This window comes from Balaenoptera borealis (assembly GCF_965194805.1).
Source record: "Balaenoptera borealis genome assembly, chromosome: 11".
Lineage (NCBI taxonomy): Eukaryota > Metazoa > Chordata > Mammalia > Artiodactyla > Balaenopteridae > Balaenoptera > Balaenoptera borealis.
Genome location: NC_138868.1, coordinates 27,162,840 through 27,178,322, shown reverse-complemented (window position 1 = coordinate 27,178,322; position 15,483 = coordinate 27,162,840).

Below are 15,483 nucleotides of genomic sequence, written 5' to 3'. Positions count from 1 at the left end.
TTTCCATAAGCCCTACAATAAACCTGTTTGTTTTTGTTTAATCCACTATGTCTTAGGCACATTTGATCCGAGAGCCTCCTCCCTACTCCAAGCCCCTGCAATACCCATTGTCGTTCTGGGAACACCCTTGGGAAAGTGGCAGTTGAAAGCTGGAGCCCTCACTCCCTTCAACTTTCTATAATAGGACTTTGGGGATGAGAGAGAGGGGTGTGTGTACCAGCGTGTGTTACGCTGTCACTTGGGGTGTCAGTGGCTGCTTTCAGTAGCAGCATTAATGTGGCAGCTCTGAGTGGCTTATTCCTCCAAGTGGAGAAGGGCAGGAAACACAGATATTTCCCCTGTAACATGCCGGGCTTCCACTACCAAGAATGTTGCCAGGGTAAGCGTTGGCACGGACAGTCCAGCGGATAGAATTGCTCCTTTTGGGAACTGAGGAATTCACTGCCACTCTGAGGCTGGCTCCGGTACATGCCTCTCCCAGCTGGTCCCTATGAAGGAATCTCAGCTTCCAGAGTGTCTGAGCTGCTTGAGAGATACAAGAATCTCAGAGACCCAGAGAAGCTGTCTTTGAAACAATGCAAATCTCTGTTGAAGGCACTCCATTTTAAGAGAGAAAATAAAGCTCCTGAACCTCAGGGCTCTCACTGAAGAGGCTGTTGAAGCCAGAAACTGCAGGTGGATTGTGCGGGAAGAATTTCCACAGCTCACACGCCTGAATTTGGCCACTAAATATGAACACTCTGCTACACAATAGAGGCGCAAGGGTTTTCTGTTCAGAAAGAATAATGCAAAGAGCAAGGCAAAGGCTGGCAAAAGCAAATGCTTTGTCCCCTGGGCGTAATAGATCTCCTGAGACATGTGATTCTAAAGAAAGCTTAATTAAATTTAATGGACAAACCTCTCCATGCTAAGAGGCAGTTTAATGTGGTATTTCGGTTCTGGGTGGACAAAAATCAGTCTTCCTTGCCTCGCTGCTCTCTCCTTTAAATGAAACAAACTTCCTGATTAGCGTCATAACTCTCAGGACTGCCCGTGTCCTCCTAGCTGCTGCTAACCTCTGTGGGACACCTGAGGGGGGCTGCTCACTGGAGCTGCAGGACACGGGCCACATGTGACAGGAGGGAACTCTCCGCGTGAAGGATAGCGGTGTCTTGACCATCTAGGTGCCTCTAGCGTCTGGCACAGGGCCTGGTGCAAAGGATATTTGAAGAATGAATGAAAGGAAGGAAGGAAGAGTGGGAAGGAGGGACAGAGAGAAGGAAGGAAAGAAAATAAATCGACTAAGAAGGGCTATAGCTAGACAAAGTGTCACAGGCATAGCCCAATGAGAGAGCGGAAAGGATCGGATGTGTTTGTTTAGATTGGAGGTGTTTGTTTGTTTAGAAGACAGCAGTAACAGAAGCTCAGGGCTCCTATTTTAATTTTAAGAATGACCATTCTTCTTCCCATCCCCTACTCCCCTCCCACCTCCCACAGTTGCCCCCCACTCCCTTACTCAGGAGAAACTGACTCCACCCCCAGGTGGGTCTGGTTGGCTGAGGGTAATTCCATCCTCTTGCAAGTGATTGGTTCAGGAATGATCGTATGAGTCATTGGGGTCAGTGGGGTGCAAAGAAAGTTTGCTAGGGATTTCTGGGTGTTTTCCTGTCCTGGGAGAGCGCCCCAAAGTGATTTTCTTTCTTCTTTTGAGGCCCAGAAAGATTGCTACTATCCTGCTACTGGCCTGAGGATGAGGCCAACACATGGGAGATAGTGTGATCAAGAGAGTAACCCGAGGTAGATGCCACTGGGTGAAATATCCCTTGAAGCCCATCTGATTCCTAGACTTCAGGTTTGAGAGTCAGTCAACAACCTTGTCTTTCTGACCACTTTGAGCTGCATTTTTGGTTACCTGCAGCCAAAATTATCCTAACTCATTTGCCCTTAATGATGATTGCTCTTTGAAGCAAGCCACGGAGCAATCTCTTCTCCAATGCAGGGTTGAAGTCAGGAAGGGAAGAAATGGAGGAAGCTGGAAATTACAACCATGTTAGCAGTGAACAGCCTCTCCCACCCCAAGCCCACCGCTGCAAGCACACCAGGCCCTGTGCTGGATTTTCACTGGCCAAACTTCACCTTTTGTGATTGCTACTCACATCAAGAGACTTGAAAAAAATATCTTCAAAGAGCTATACTTGGCATGGCTTCTAATTGACTGTGTGACCTTGAGCAAGACACTTAACCTCTCTGAGCCTCAATCTGCCTCAATCCATGCCAAATGGATTAAATGAAGATTCCTATCTCATACAATTTTTTCACGGAACTTGTGGGAAGATCAAATGTAAAGTAATTCTGAAGGGCTGTAAATCTCAATAGAGATGTTATTATTATCTTTATCTGATCAGTTTTTTATTTCTTATCTCTCTAGTCTGTCCCCTGGACAACATTAATATCTGATAACTTAAGTCTACATTTAACTTCATCATACAGTATTGACTCCAATTTAAATGTTATATCTATTATTTCTAACAGTCTACTTCCAAATGGATTTGGGGTAGCTTATAATAAAAGGCCAAATACACTAGAACAGTTAAATAAGAGTGCAAGGATAAAAGTCAAGTAAGGAAGGTGGAGAAAATCTGAACAAAGAGCTACTGTAACTGAGCCCCAAAATTTAGTTCTGAGCTTCCTGAGAGCCAAAGCAAAAAGTGGAACTTGTTTTTAAAACCAATATCATACAATGCATTATACCAGGCACTGTGAAAGCTACAAACATGAAGGACACATGGCTCCTACCCTCAAAGATTTTACAAGATAATAAGGGGGAAAAATCCATCAATAATAGTAGTAATATGAGGTGTTATTAAATAATACAAGCATTATTAATTACCATCTAGAGAAAATTCATGGTAACAGTGAAAGCAGAGACATTAATTCTAGCTCTGGGAAAAGAACTGATGGAAGAAAGGATATTTAAACTGGATTTTAGGTGGGGTTGGGATCTGATCATCAGAGATTGGTGGAAGGGCATTATGGCATGAGTGAGGTACCTGAATACATCATATTTAAGAAAAGATAAGTAATGTACTTGGTCTAGAGTGTACTAAGATGCATGCGTTCGTGTGTGTGTTTGCGCACACGTGCACACACATGTCCATATGTGTCCACTAGGTAGAGCAGTAGATGAAGTTGGAGAGGGAAATTATGGTCAGTCCTAACAGTCCTTGAATACTGTGCTCAGGACTTTGAACTTTATTCTGTAGGAAATGAGGAAAAGTCACTGAGAGTTTTAGTACAAAAGGAAAGTGACATGATCATAGTTGTTCTCCAAATAATACATTTTTGGTCATATTTTTCCTCCAGAGATCAAAATTGAAAGTGTGGGTCTGCTGTGAGCTAGTATATTTCCATCAGAAACTTATCCTTCCCCAGTGCCATTCTGTGTTCACTTGACAATTTTTCATTACATCGATTCTAAGTCAGTTATTCCCAGAGAAAAACAGAAATTCATCATCTTTCCCTTTATGATTTTCTCCTTTGTCATCAAACACATCAGCAGGCATGAGTTTTATCATAATTCAATTCCTGCCTTCCGCCCACCTTAATTACATGCATTTCCACTTGATAATAATTCACTGGAGTATTCAAGAAGATCGGGAAGTTACACTGCTGTTTGCCTTGGCACCTCTTTGGGGAGAGTTCCTATATCGGTGCACAGGACAGGAAGATGTCTCACACTGCCTTTCCAGAAGCAAGAGACATGCTTTATGTCCTTGAAGTCTCAGAATTTATCCACCTAATGGAACCATGGAATTCAGCATTAGAGGAGGCTTTAGTGACCATTTGTTGGGATATAGTGAAGGAAGAAGCACTGATAAGCGTTTCTTTACAGCAATCAGAACCAAAAATATTGCTTTCCCTTCCCCAAAACGTTAACCTTAACTCCAATTTCCAATAAGGAATAAGTGAATTGAAATTTGTTGATCCATCACTCAGAATTAGAATCATAGGGTAAAGCTCAAGTTTTCCCACTTTTTCCATGAATACTTAGCCTGCTACTCCTTAACTGAATGCACTACTTGAACAGCCATCAGATTTAAAGTTAGATAAGAGCCTCTAAAAAGCCTTCTCTGATTCCTGCAGGTTGAGTTAGAGGCCTGCCCTTCCTCTGTGCTCTCATATAACGGCTTGTGCGTCTCCTTGCCATACGGCTCACACGCCGTATGAAGCATTTGAGGACTTATTGTGCATCATGAATTTTAGATATTTTATTTTATTCAGTCTTCCTAATGACCCTATGAGGTACATACTATTATTATCCCCACTTTAATGATGAGGAAGATTAAGCAAAGCATGGTTAAGTGACTTGGCCAAGATCATACAGCCAGTAAGTACTGGAAGTAGAGTTTGACCTCAGATGGTCTGACTCCAAGCCTTGCTCTTACGTTCTTTGATAGAATGTTATCATGATCTGTTTCTGTGTCTGCTGCCCTTCTGTTTCCCCCCTGACCCCACTCCCGGTGGGTGGGGGGAAGCGTTCCCTGGCGTGAGTTGGTTTTATCCACTCTCATACCCCTATTGTCCAGCATGTAGCACAGCATATAACAAATGGCATGTGCTCAACCAATGAAAAGTAACTCCTTGGGGTACCTCTTCCTGCCAGACTCACCGGTTTGCATAAAATCTATATTTTAATTCTGGTTGAAGACACATTACATCTTCAAGGGAGGAAGAAGAGGAGTCCCTTGTATGTATCTCTATTAACTCAGAGATTCAGCCACAGACATCACTGACATACATCAGCTGACCCAACTGTGGGACAATTTCCAAGAGAAGATTGCAAAGAGAAGTTGAAAAAGGAATATTTCTCTAAGCTTTCTCCCAACGAAACATATCTGCAGTCAGATTGGACATGTACAGTTTTACTTTATTTTGTAAATAAAGGGGACCCATTTCTGAAACCATGTGTTCAAGTCTACACAAGCAAGGATGACTCCTTTTCTCCTCCTCCATTGCCCTGCATGGCTCTCCACCCAGCCAGCAGGGGCACGGGCTTGGGATCAGGCCCACTTACATGCATGAATCCAAAGGAAACTCTGGCCAGCACTTTCTTCCTGTTTTGCCTGGAGATTCTCATCAGTTGCACCCTAAGCTGGTGCCAGGGACCAGACATAATTTTAACACATGTATTGAGGCTTTGACACAGGCTGAGGCTTTAAGGAAACATCTGAGTTCAGAAGGCAACTGGCTTCTTGGATCTGAGATACAGGAAAGACAACAACTGCAGAACAAATTGTCTTCTAAAGAAGACGGCTAGGGGCTTCCCTGGTGGCGCAGTGGTTGAGAATCTGCCTGCCAATGCAGGGGACACGGGTTCGAGCCCTGGTCTGGGAAGATCCCACATGCCGCGGAGCAACTGGGCCCGTGAACCACAACTACTGAGCCTGCGCGTCTGGAGCCTGTGCTCTGCAACAAGAGAGGCCGCGACAGTGAGAGACCCGCGCACCGCAATGAAGAGTGGCCCCCGCTTGCCACAACTAGAGAAAACCCTCACACAGAAACGAAGACCCAACACAGCTAAAAATAAATAAATAATAAAAATAAAGGAATTCCTTTAAAAAAAAAAGAAGACGGCTAATGACACTGAGCGTCTCAGAAGTGCAGTCAGACCCAAGGGAGCTGGGCAGAGTCTCGACCCCCCTGCCTCTCTCCAGGATGCCCAGGCAATTTCCTTGCAGACGTGTCACTCCTGCAGTGGGGGCTTTTTTGTTTCTATATAGTTAGCAGGAAACTATGTGATCATTTCAAAGATCAGAGCAGGACTTCGCTCAGGAAGAGAGGGGTGGTTAGGTCTCAAGGATGAGGTCCTCTGGGCAGGGTGGGAGTGCATAGGGATTGCATTGGGAAGCAGGGCTAAAGAGAGAACCACAGAGTGTGGTCTAAGTGATAAACAGGAAGTTGGGAGGGAGGAGCAAGTCGGATGAGGGGAGGGAGATGGAGATCAACACAGCAATAGAAATGGGTTCTCCTTCTAGAACTTCCCTATAGCGGGAACACGCAAAGTGCTTTTAAGAACATTGCCCAAAATTCCATCCTAAATTATTTGTGGAGTGTGAAGTCATTCCCTTCAGTGCCTCAGACCTTCAGGAGGCACTTGCTACCTCTCAAACCTTGGACCAGAAGCTCTCTGGGGAAGAAAGAAATGGGGATGATACCCAATGTGGTGACCCAGAGCAGAAAAAAGGTGGTTTATGAGAAAAGCAAAACAGAGAGGGGCTGTAGAATTTAGCAAAATCAGGAATTCAGATCAGAGGTGACTGGAAAATCTGAGTCATCCCAAGCATCACTCCCCGCCTCGTGTTTCCCTCCATAAGTTGAAGGAGGGATCAAGACAAAAAAATCTCAAAGGCCAGCATGTCCCTGCCAGGCTGGATGATTTGGGAATATCCGTGTAGCTGACATTTGAATTCAACATGCATGTTATGATTCTTTAAAATGCTATGGTAATATTTTTCCTTTTAAATATCATATAATTTTTCTGGGAATACAATAATTTTGACCCTTCTTTAGAATTCCAAAAAGCCCAAGGGAGGATGGGTGGGAAGTGCATTTGTATCTTTTTTTTTTTTTTCCTCTAAAAGAAGATTCAATATTTTTATATAAGAAACTCTTAGGAAAATCTTGGTTTGGTTCCAATTCTTTGGAACAGGGATTCACTATTAGTGAATCACTGTAAGCTATGACGCATTCAGTGATTTACCAGTCAGCTTAAATCAATTCTGATTCATTTCACCTCTTTACTTGTGTGTGCAGTGGGGGGAACAGAGGGCATAAAACCAGTGTTGATAAACAGAGCAGCCAGTGTTCCTATCCAGGAGAAATACTGCCACCACATAAGCGTTCTGGGTGAGGGGTCTTTCCGTCCTCAGCCCCCTCTGCCATGTGGGATGTGCTTGTCTTTTGATGCTTGTTTTGATGCTCTAGTTTCTTCTTCTGCAGCTATGTTCTCCATGTTTTTGGGTGGAGATGAGCTTTAATGAAGAGAGGCCAGGAAATATGGGGTTTGAAGAAGAAAGCAAACACCTGAAGTCATTTCTTAGAGTTCAGTTGTTTGTGAAACTTTAAGATAAATGAAAAAATACATGATTTTCAGGAGCTGGGCCTTCCTTTCCCTCCAAGGCCCCTGAACACACACACACACACACACACACACAATCGTCCACTAGCAGATTCCCACTAGGCTATTTGAAGCCCTTTGGTGACTGCTGGAACTCTGCATGGCTGAGGTTGGGGCAGACTAGAGACGAGACACAATAAGCATTTCAAAAACCATCTCACAATGTGATCATCAATGTGTAATATGAGCTGGGGGTTAGTTAAATAAAATGTGAAAGCCGTATTAATGACCCTTGTGGTCGTCCAACATAGCATTTCATTTTCCCTTCCAAGGAGGCAGAGAGTAGGGCCGGCAAATAAATTATAGATGAAACCCCCATCATATGTTTATAAATACACTAACATTAGCATTTTACTTGCTCATAAATCTGCAGCAAACACTCAGGCACAAGATAGAAAGCCCTGTAAAACAATGATATATTCTCGGCTTGCAGGCATCGACTAGTGGGCCATTCACTGCTGGTGCCGTTCTTCAAACATGCTCCCTGCGCTCCTGCCCCCTCATTTAAAATCCATTTTAATTTAAAGATGCGCAAGGCAGTGCTCGTGGTACATTTAGTCATCCTAGTTATACATCATGGAGCAAGGAAAAGAAAATTGTTTCATCTAGAGATACGGTTCAATGTGGTCACCACTGAACAGTGGAGTAATTACCATATCAGGCCCACTCAAAATGCACTCAGGGTGTTCTGTGACCTATCATTTGCTAATCTGCATAGTGAAGTATAGCTTCATAACTATAAATTGCTGACTTAATTAAAACCAGGACCTTTCTGTCATTTAATTACAGGGAGAAAGGTTATTGCTTAAATGCAATTTTCCAAATGTGATTTCTTAACAGTTATTAACTGCTTCACCATCATTTATTGTTTCAGATTTTTCAATTTGAAAATACTCCCCGTGACAGAAGTAATGACTTCATGAAAAACTCAATCTAGAGGGAGGCCAGCCAGCCCATTTGTTTCTCATAAGTGGAGCCGACAGGATACTGGAAAATGTCACCGAAGGATCCTGGGATGGCTCTCACTTTCAGAGAGTAATTAAAACCTAGAAGGTTGTATCAGAAATGAGGCGAGGTTGTTTGTGGACATTTGAAAGGTGGTCCCTCCCTTCCATCCTAGCTGATGCGTGTCTTTGCCTCATGAAAGTGGCGGTGGTAGGGAGGTGGGCTGGACCGTGCCGAGGACAGCAAGGCACAGTGGGAGCCTCAAGGGGACCAAAGACAGCACTGGGGATCAGGCAGCTACTAGGCGCTGATCTGAATGTGTACATGCTCTCTGTAGCATCCCAGCAGCTAGGACTGCTGCCGCTGCAGAATGAGAACCAAAAGTTTAGATGTGGTAGGTAGCCAGCCACGCAATGAAGAGAAGAGTCCACGTTTTCCTTCATCTTAATGGTCGCGTCTTCTCTTTTACTCCACGTTTTAATGTGTAGCCTCGGGGTTACGCAGGTAAAGAGGAGTGACAGGTGAAGTTGGCCAACCCAGGTAACCTGGACAATTGCGCATCCCCAAAGCACTTCTTCAAGAACAGGGGATTTAGTTATCGTCTTAATGCTCATGTACAATAAATGGAGACTTGTGAAGCCGATAAACTCAACCCTTCACTTCCTATTGTGGTTCATCCCCAGCAGAGGTACCAGGAATTTAGCTGAGATGGCAAATCTGGTTTTTTCCCTCGACTCTGACAGCTCCATGCTAGAAAGTTTACAAAACAAACATGCTTTCTGCACAAAGGGACCTGAATGTCTTGTTTATCGGCTGAGAATTCCCTTAAATTTTACTTTCACTTTAGAAGAGGGTTAAAGTTAAAATTGCTCTGACAAAGTAGTAAAATTTCATCCCATTTCTATATATTTTAGCTGCTTCTTTTGGCTTTATTCATTGTGGCAGATACACAAAACTGACTAATGAGGATTTCATAAAATCTTAATCAGATTATTAATAATCCCTTATGTTCTCCATCAGCATTGTGCTTTGCAGTTTTCAAAGTATCTTCATACACTTTACCAATTTCAGTTCAATTAAGCAAATATTTTAGTAACACCTATATTTTAAAGGCATGGCTCCTGCCCACATTCAGTTGGGGGAAGTCATTTGATCCTTAATCTAATTTTTTTTTTTTTAAACATCTTTATTGGAGTATAATTGCTTTACAATCATGTATTAGTTTCTGCTTTATAACAAAGTGAATCAGTTATACATATACATATGTTCCCATATCTCTTCCCTCTTGCGTCTCCCTCCCTCCCACCCTCCCTATCCCACCCCTCTAGGTGGTCACAAAGCACCGAGCTGATCTCCCTGTGCTATGCGGCTGCTTCCCACTAGCTATCTATTTTACGTTTGGTAGTGTATATATGTCCATGCCACTCTCTCACCCTGTCACATCTCACCCCACCCCCTCCCCATATCCTCAAGTCCATTCTCTAGTAGGTCTATGTCTTTATTCCCGTCTTGCCACTAGGTTCTTCATGACCTTTTTTTTTTTTTAATCTAATTTTGTAACGTAGCCAGGAAGGTGCTTTAAACAAGGCTACACCGCACCTCCCCCCACCACATACTTTTTTTTTGCAAGAAACAGGAACGCACTCAAACTTGATCAAAGTGAGTAAAAGTGAAGCTCAGCACAGACATTTAGAAACCTCAAGGAATCCAAGGACAGAGCAATCAAAGTATAAGCAGGTTTCAAATGAACTGGTCTGGGAAAGCTGAGATCCAAGGCTACTTTGCCTCTAGAGCCCACGTGATCTCCATTTTTCTCTGTTTCTCTATGGGTTTCTGCTCCAACTTTTCTCCCTCGACCAGTTCCCCTCCTTCCTCGTTTCATACGTGATCCAACACGGCAACCATCATGACTACTCAGCTCTGCTACTTACCACCAATTGCCAATATCTGCCTCTCTTAGTTCAAATTTCTGGAAGAGATAACCTGCTTGTCTGAATGTTGACCCATTTAAAATACGGCAAATCATGACTCACTGCCTAGCTGGGCCTTTGGATAGGAAAAGCAATGATACATATATATAGAATAGAAGCTCAAAAATTATTATCTTTATTTGAGAGCTAAGGAAACTAAACCTCAGAGAGGTTAAGCAACCTGCCAAGTTTCACACAGCATTTAGGCGACAGTCACATCTGTATTCTCTCCCCGTCAGTGCCTCTTCCAGGGGCTAAAACTAGTGAACTCATTTAAATAACAGATTACTATCATGCATATATATATATATATACAAATATAGGGGGTTTTTTATTTGTTATGTTTCATTTTAGCAATTAACACTAACATTTTCCCCCAACAGTTGTCAAGAGTACAAATCTTCTAAAGGAGAAATTCTGTCTTTTTAAAGTGAGGAAATAATTATTTCTTTTAAACAACTAAAGCTCTCCTTTGTACCTTATTAACCAATCTATTGACTATTAATATCACTTATTCAGAAAGTTGGTGGGGGAAGTAACAATGACTAATACACATTCAAGATTTTCATTTGGAAGTGGAACACTACATTTTTTAACACACAAAATGCACAACAGAGGCAGAGCTCATTTCATTCTTGCCGTGATTGCTTTATGTGGCAGCCTTGTATTTTGGTCTGAAAATCTGGTTCTATCGTGGATGGAATCCAAAAGTGCCCCAGATGACTTACTTTGACTCTGGGCAGAGGAACAGACTCAAACCCCCTTCCCACCATCACCACCAGCACCAGAAATGAGGCAGGCGATGTTGAAGAAACACTGTCCTACATTTTACGAAATGACTGCTTATTATAAAACATCATCCACGACGGACTATGCGATATACAAAGAAGCGAGGGAAGACAATTCCTGGACGTGGGAGCTACTGTATTTTTTTGGTTTTTGTTTTTCATAGGTACCTTTGGGCCATCACATTATGGCTTTATAGCAGGAACCACAACCACTGCAAGCCACAAACCAAGCCTCACACATGGAGGTCATTTCTGTGTAGATCCTGCAATTGCAAGATTGTCTGCTCAGTCAAACCTGCTGCACTTAGACAACTATTCTGATTCTGGACGTTTTCCCCCCACATGTCAGTCTGGTTTGTGTGTGTGTGGTGTGTGTGTGTGTGTGTGTGTTGTTGCTGTTGCTGTTGTTGTAACTTTATTGAGATATTATTCACAGACAAATTCACCCACTTAAAATTCAATCACTTTTAGTATATTCACGGAATTATGCAACCAACAGCACAATCCATTTTAGAACATTTTCACCCCCTGAAAGGAAGCCTTGCACCCCTTAGCAGTAATCTTCCAGCTCCCCTAATCCTAGGCAACCACAAATTTACTTTCTGTCTCTAAAGATTTGCCTGTGCTGGACATTTCATACAAGTGTAATCATATAATATGTGCTCTTTTACGACGGGCTTCACACCGCATAAGGCTCTCAAGCTACATCCCTGTTGTAGCATGTATCAGCTCTTCATTTCTTTTTATGGCTGAATAGTATCCCACTGTATGAACATACCACACTTTATTTATCCATTCATCAGTCAGTGGACATTTGGGTTGTTTCTACTTTTCGGCTATTATAAATAGTACTGCTGGGAACATTCGTGTGCAAGATTTTATATGAACATATGTTTTCAATTCTCTTGAGTATATACCTAGGAATGAAAGGGATTACATTAAAAATACACAAGAAAATGTCTTGAAATCATTTTTCTGTAGCTCCCTCCCTCTTTCTTTCTACCTCCTACTTACCGGCAAAGGTTTCCCCTTCCCTCACGCTAAGCATCCCGGAAGACTCTGCCTAAAACTCACAGCTCGAAGAGACTCTTTATTCCCCTTCACGTTATCTTATCTATTCTAGTCACTTTTCCTTATCTGTTCTCTTCCTCTGGCCTGTAGTCCTCTGTCTTTCCAATTTAAATATTGCTGCCTTGCTGGCTTCTACGTTTTTCCTACCACTTTCCTTTATCTGCATTAACATAGCACAAAGCTGGGGCTGGTGGTTGCTCAACAATGCACACATGTGGATGTGCATGTGTTGGGGGGGAGGGGTGCTGCTTCTGGGGGGCAGAGAGAGGTGGGGGATGGCAAGTGAGCCAAAAGCACTGCAGATACTATAATTAGGCTGTTTCCAGTCACTGTTAACATTGGGATGTATCTAAACACAAATCCAATTCTGAAAAAATACCTTGAAAAAATACAATACAAGGACTACCAAGGGGGAGACCTGCATAGCATGACCTCCAGCCAGGGTGCAAATGATTCTCTCCACTCATCTTTCTCAGCAGAACCGACTCAGCATGTCAGCTGCTCCCTGTATGCTTCCTCTGCACCTTCCCACAAATCTCTGAATTCTTATATGTGAATGTCTTGAATCCTAAAATAATGGTGTTGGGCTAAGCCAGCTCTTCCATCTGAGAAGCCAATGATTCTATGAAATCCGTGTTCTTGACATGTAAGCTCTTTAGAAGGGGAAATCCATACCCTGAATGAGCTGAACGGTAGAAACTGTGCCTTTTCCATGTTACCAGCAGGTAAGCCCTAACTCTTCTATCTAGGGCAGCAGAGAGAGGTACGGTGGAGCTGCCAGACCTGTGATCTCAGACAACGCCTAATGCTTTCTCTTTGGGAGGACGACGTTAAGATTTTTATCTGCCCAACCTCTCTCACCTGCCTAAACAGGTTGGCTCAGGATCTGAGGGGCTGGGGGCTCGGCTTGGCTGTTCTCACTCTGGTCTCTCAGGTGGGTGCCGTCCAGCGGGCGTCTCTAAAGCATTCTCCTCCTTCTTCTGGGGCCTGGGCTGAGAAGACTCCACTAGCCAGGAGCTGGCACATCTGGCTGCTCAGGCATCTCCCTCTTTCTCTGTGTGGTCCCCCCGAGGCGCCTCTCCACATTGTGGCCTCATGGAAGCTGGACTTCTTACACTTAGCTGAAAATGCCCAGAGTAGGTGTTCTAAGAAAACCCATCAGAAGCCCCTCTACATGGAGCGCCCCTCCTCTGCCCTTTACCCATCCAGGCAGTCACAGAGACCACCCAGGTATAAGGAGAAGGGACCTAGACTCCCCCTCTTAACAGGAGGAGTGTCAAAGAATGTATGGACTTGTTTAAAAACTGCCTCATACCACAGATGCAATAGCCTCCCAAGCCCTCCATCACCTCACTTATAAGTCTTTGCACAGTATGTAGTGCCAGCTGATATCTTTTCCAATTGGTTTGTTATTTCTCTAACCCCCAGAAGAATGCAAATTTTGAGAATAGCGGCCTCATGTGTCTTATTCACCACTGTATCCCCTGTGTTGAGTAGAGCAGTGCCTGGCACTTCGTAGACAATAAATACGTATTAAATGAATGAATGAAAGATCAATGATAAGGACTATTCTGAAGTAGACATCTCATCAAGATTGATATTTCTGGGTTCCATTTTGAATGAAGATGGACCCTCTTCTTCTTCCTTTTTCTACTCTTTTCTCTTCACCTCCCTCCCTCTTCCCCTACAAAAACAGTTACAAATCCCTGCTAATACAGTATTTCCAACCTGGAGTCCTTAGTAGAATTGTGATCCATTGGAGCCAGCTTTCACTACCTCATTTTTCATGAGAACAAACACACCCAAACACACTAACTTCATCTTTGGGATATGAATACCCTTCATCCTTTGGATATTATACAACTCTGCACCCTGTTTATTTTACAGATCATAGATTGGTTTGGATCTGTGTTTTGTTCCCTGGATTTTTTGGTTTTGCTTTGTTTTTTGCTTTTTTCTCAGCCACATACACTGAGACCTGGTCTATTTCCATTTAGTGGAATTTATCAGTCTACCCTTTGCAACATTTCTGTCCCTGAGATTCTGCTAGAGACTTCACAAGCTTGAACATTCTAACTACATGTCATTGGCACCATTGTCTCTTGTCACAATCTTAATTCTATGTTCTGATAATAAAACTTCATTAGTGTCTGCACCTCCTTTCCCTTACCTTTGAAATACTGTCTTCTGCTGAAATAACTAGCGATGCTCTGAGTCCCATCAGTTGGCTGTCTGACAGCCTTTGTGAGTGAGCTAAACTGTGAGAAAATGAACATTTCTGACAATTTTCATTATCATCAAGTGGAGATATTTACTTGTACAAATATTAAAGGTTATTTAAAGATGTAAACTGACTTCATTTCATTAGAGCTTTGTATAAGGTAATAATTTAAAACAACTACCCATACGCATTTGAATAAATTACCAATTCATTTTCTGAAAGAAAAATGCCACTTCTCCAGGCTGTGTTTTTAACTGCTTGCAATGGTGGAAGATGAAAACAAAAACCTATGAATATTTCAGAACAAGAACTGTTCAAATTCTCTTACTATTTAACATGAATCAGACAATGGGTTATTGTTCTGGAAACCAGATGAGACAGTGACATCAAAATGGGTCCTAAAAAAGGGGGTAGTAGAAACTGTGGTTATATCCTCCTGAATTTCAGTTCTAGGAATTCACCCAAATAAAAAATCAGGATGTGTGCAAATATTTATCTACAGGGATGTTCATCCCAGTGTTATATATAGTTGGAAAGAAAGGAAGGAAGGAAAGTGTATCCAAGACTATATATTAGAGTACAGTCATATGATGGTCTGGAGCAAAAATGATTAAAAATGTTATTGTAAGAATAATTCATAATGACACGTGAAAATGTTCACTATATAAAAAGATGTAAAGGGAAACTACAAAGAATATATATCCTGGACTACCCTGGTGGTGCAGTGGTTAAGAATCCGCCTGCCACTGCAGGGGACACGGGTTCGATCCCTGGTCTGGAAAGATTCCCACATGCCACGGAGCAACTAAGCCGGTGCCCCACAGCTACTGAGCCTGCGCTCTAGAACCCACAAGCCACAACTACTGAGCCCGCGTGCTGCAGCTACTGAAGTCTGCATGCCTAGCGCCATGCTCTGCAACAAGAGAAGCCACCGCAATGAGAAGACCACACACCACAACGAAGAGTAGCCCCTGCTCACCGCAACTAGAGAAAGCCCGCGTGCAGCAACAAAGACTCAATGCAGCCAAAAAAAAAAAAAGAATATATATCCTATGATACCATTTATGAAAAGATAAACATCTATATTTGCAATGAAAAAAACTGAAAAGAAATAGATCAAAACAATAACTTGATAGTGGGATTATTGGTGATTTTCTTTCTTGTGCTTTTATAATGAGAAAAATACGAGTAATCCAGTATTATTCAACCATTTGCAACTTAGTCGTGTTGGAGGCATCATTATTCTTGCTTAGCTGGATCAGGTCCTGTTTTCTTCGAGTACAATAAGGAACATCCCTGGGTGATTCAGTGCATTAATGCTAGTGCTGTGGG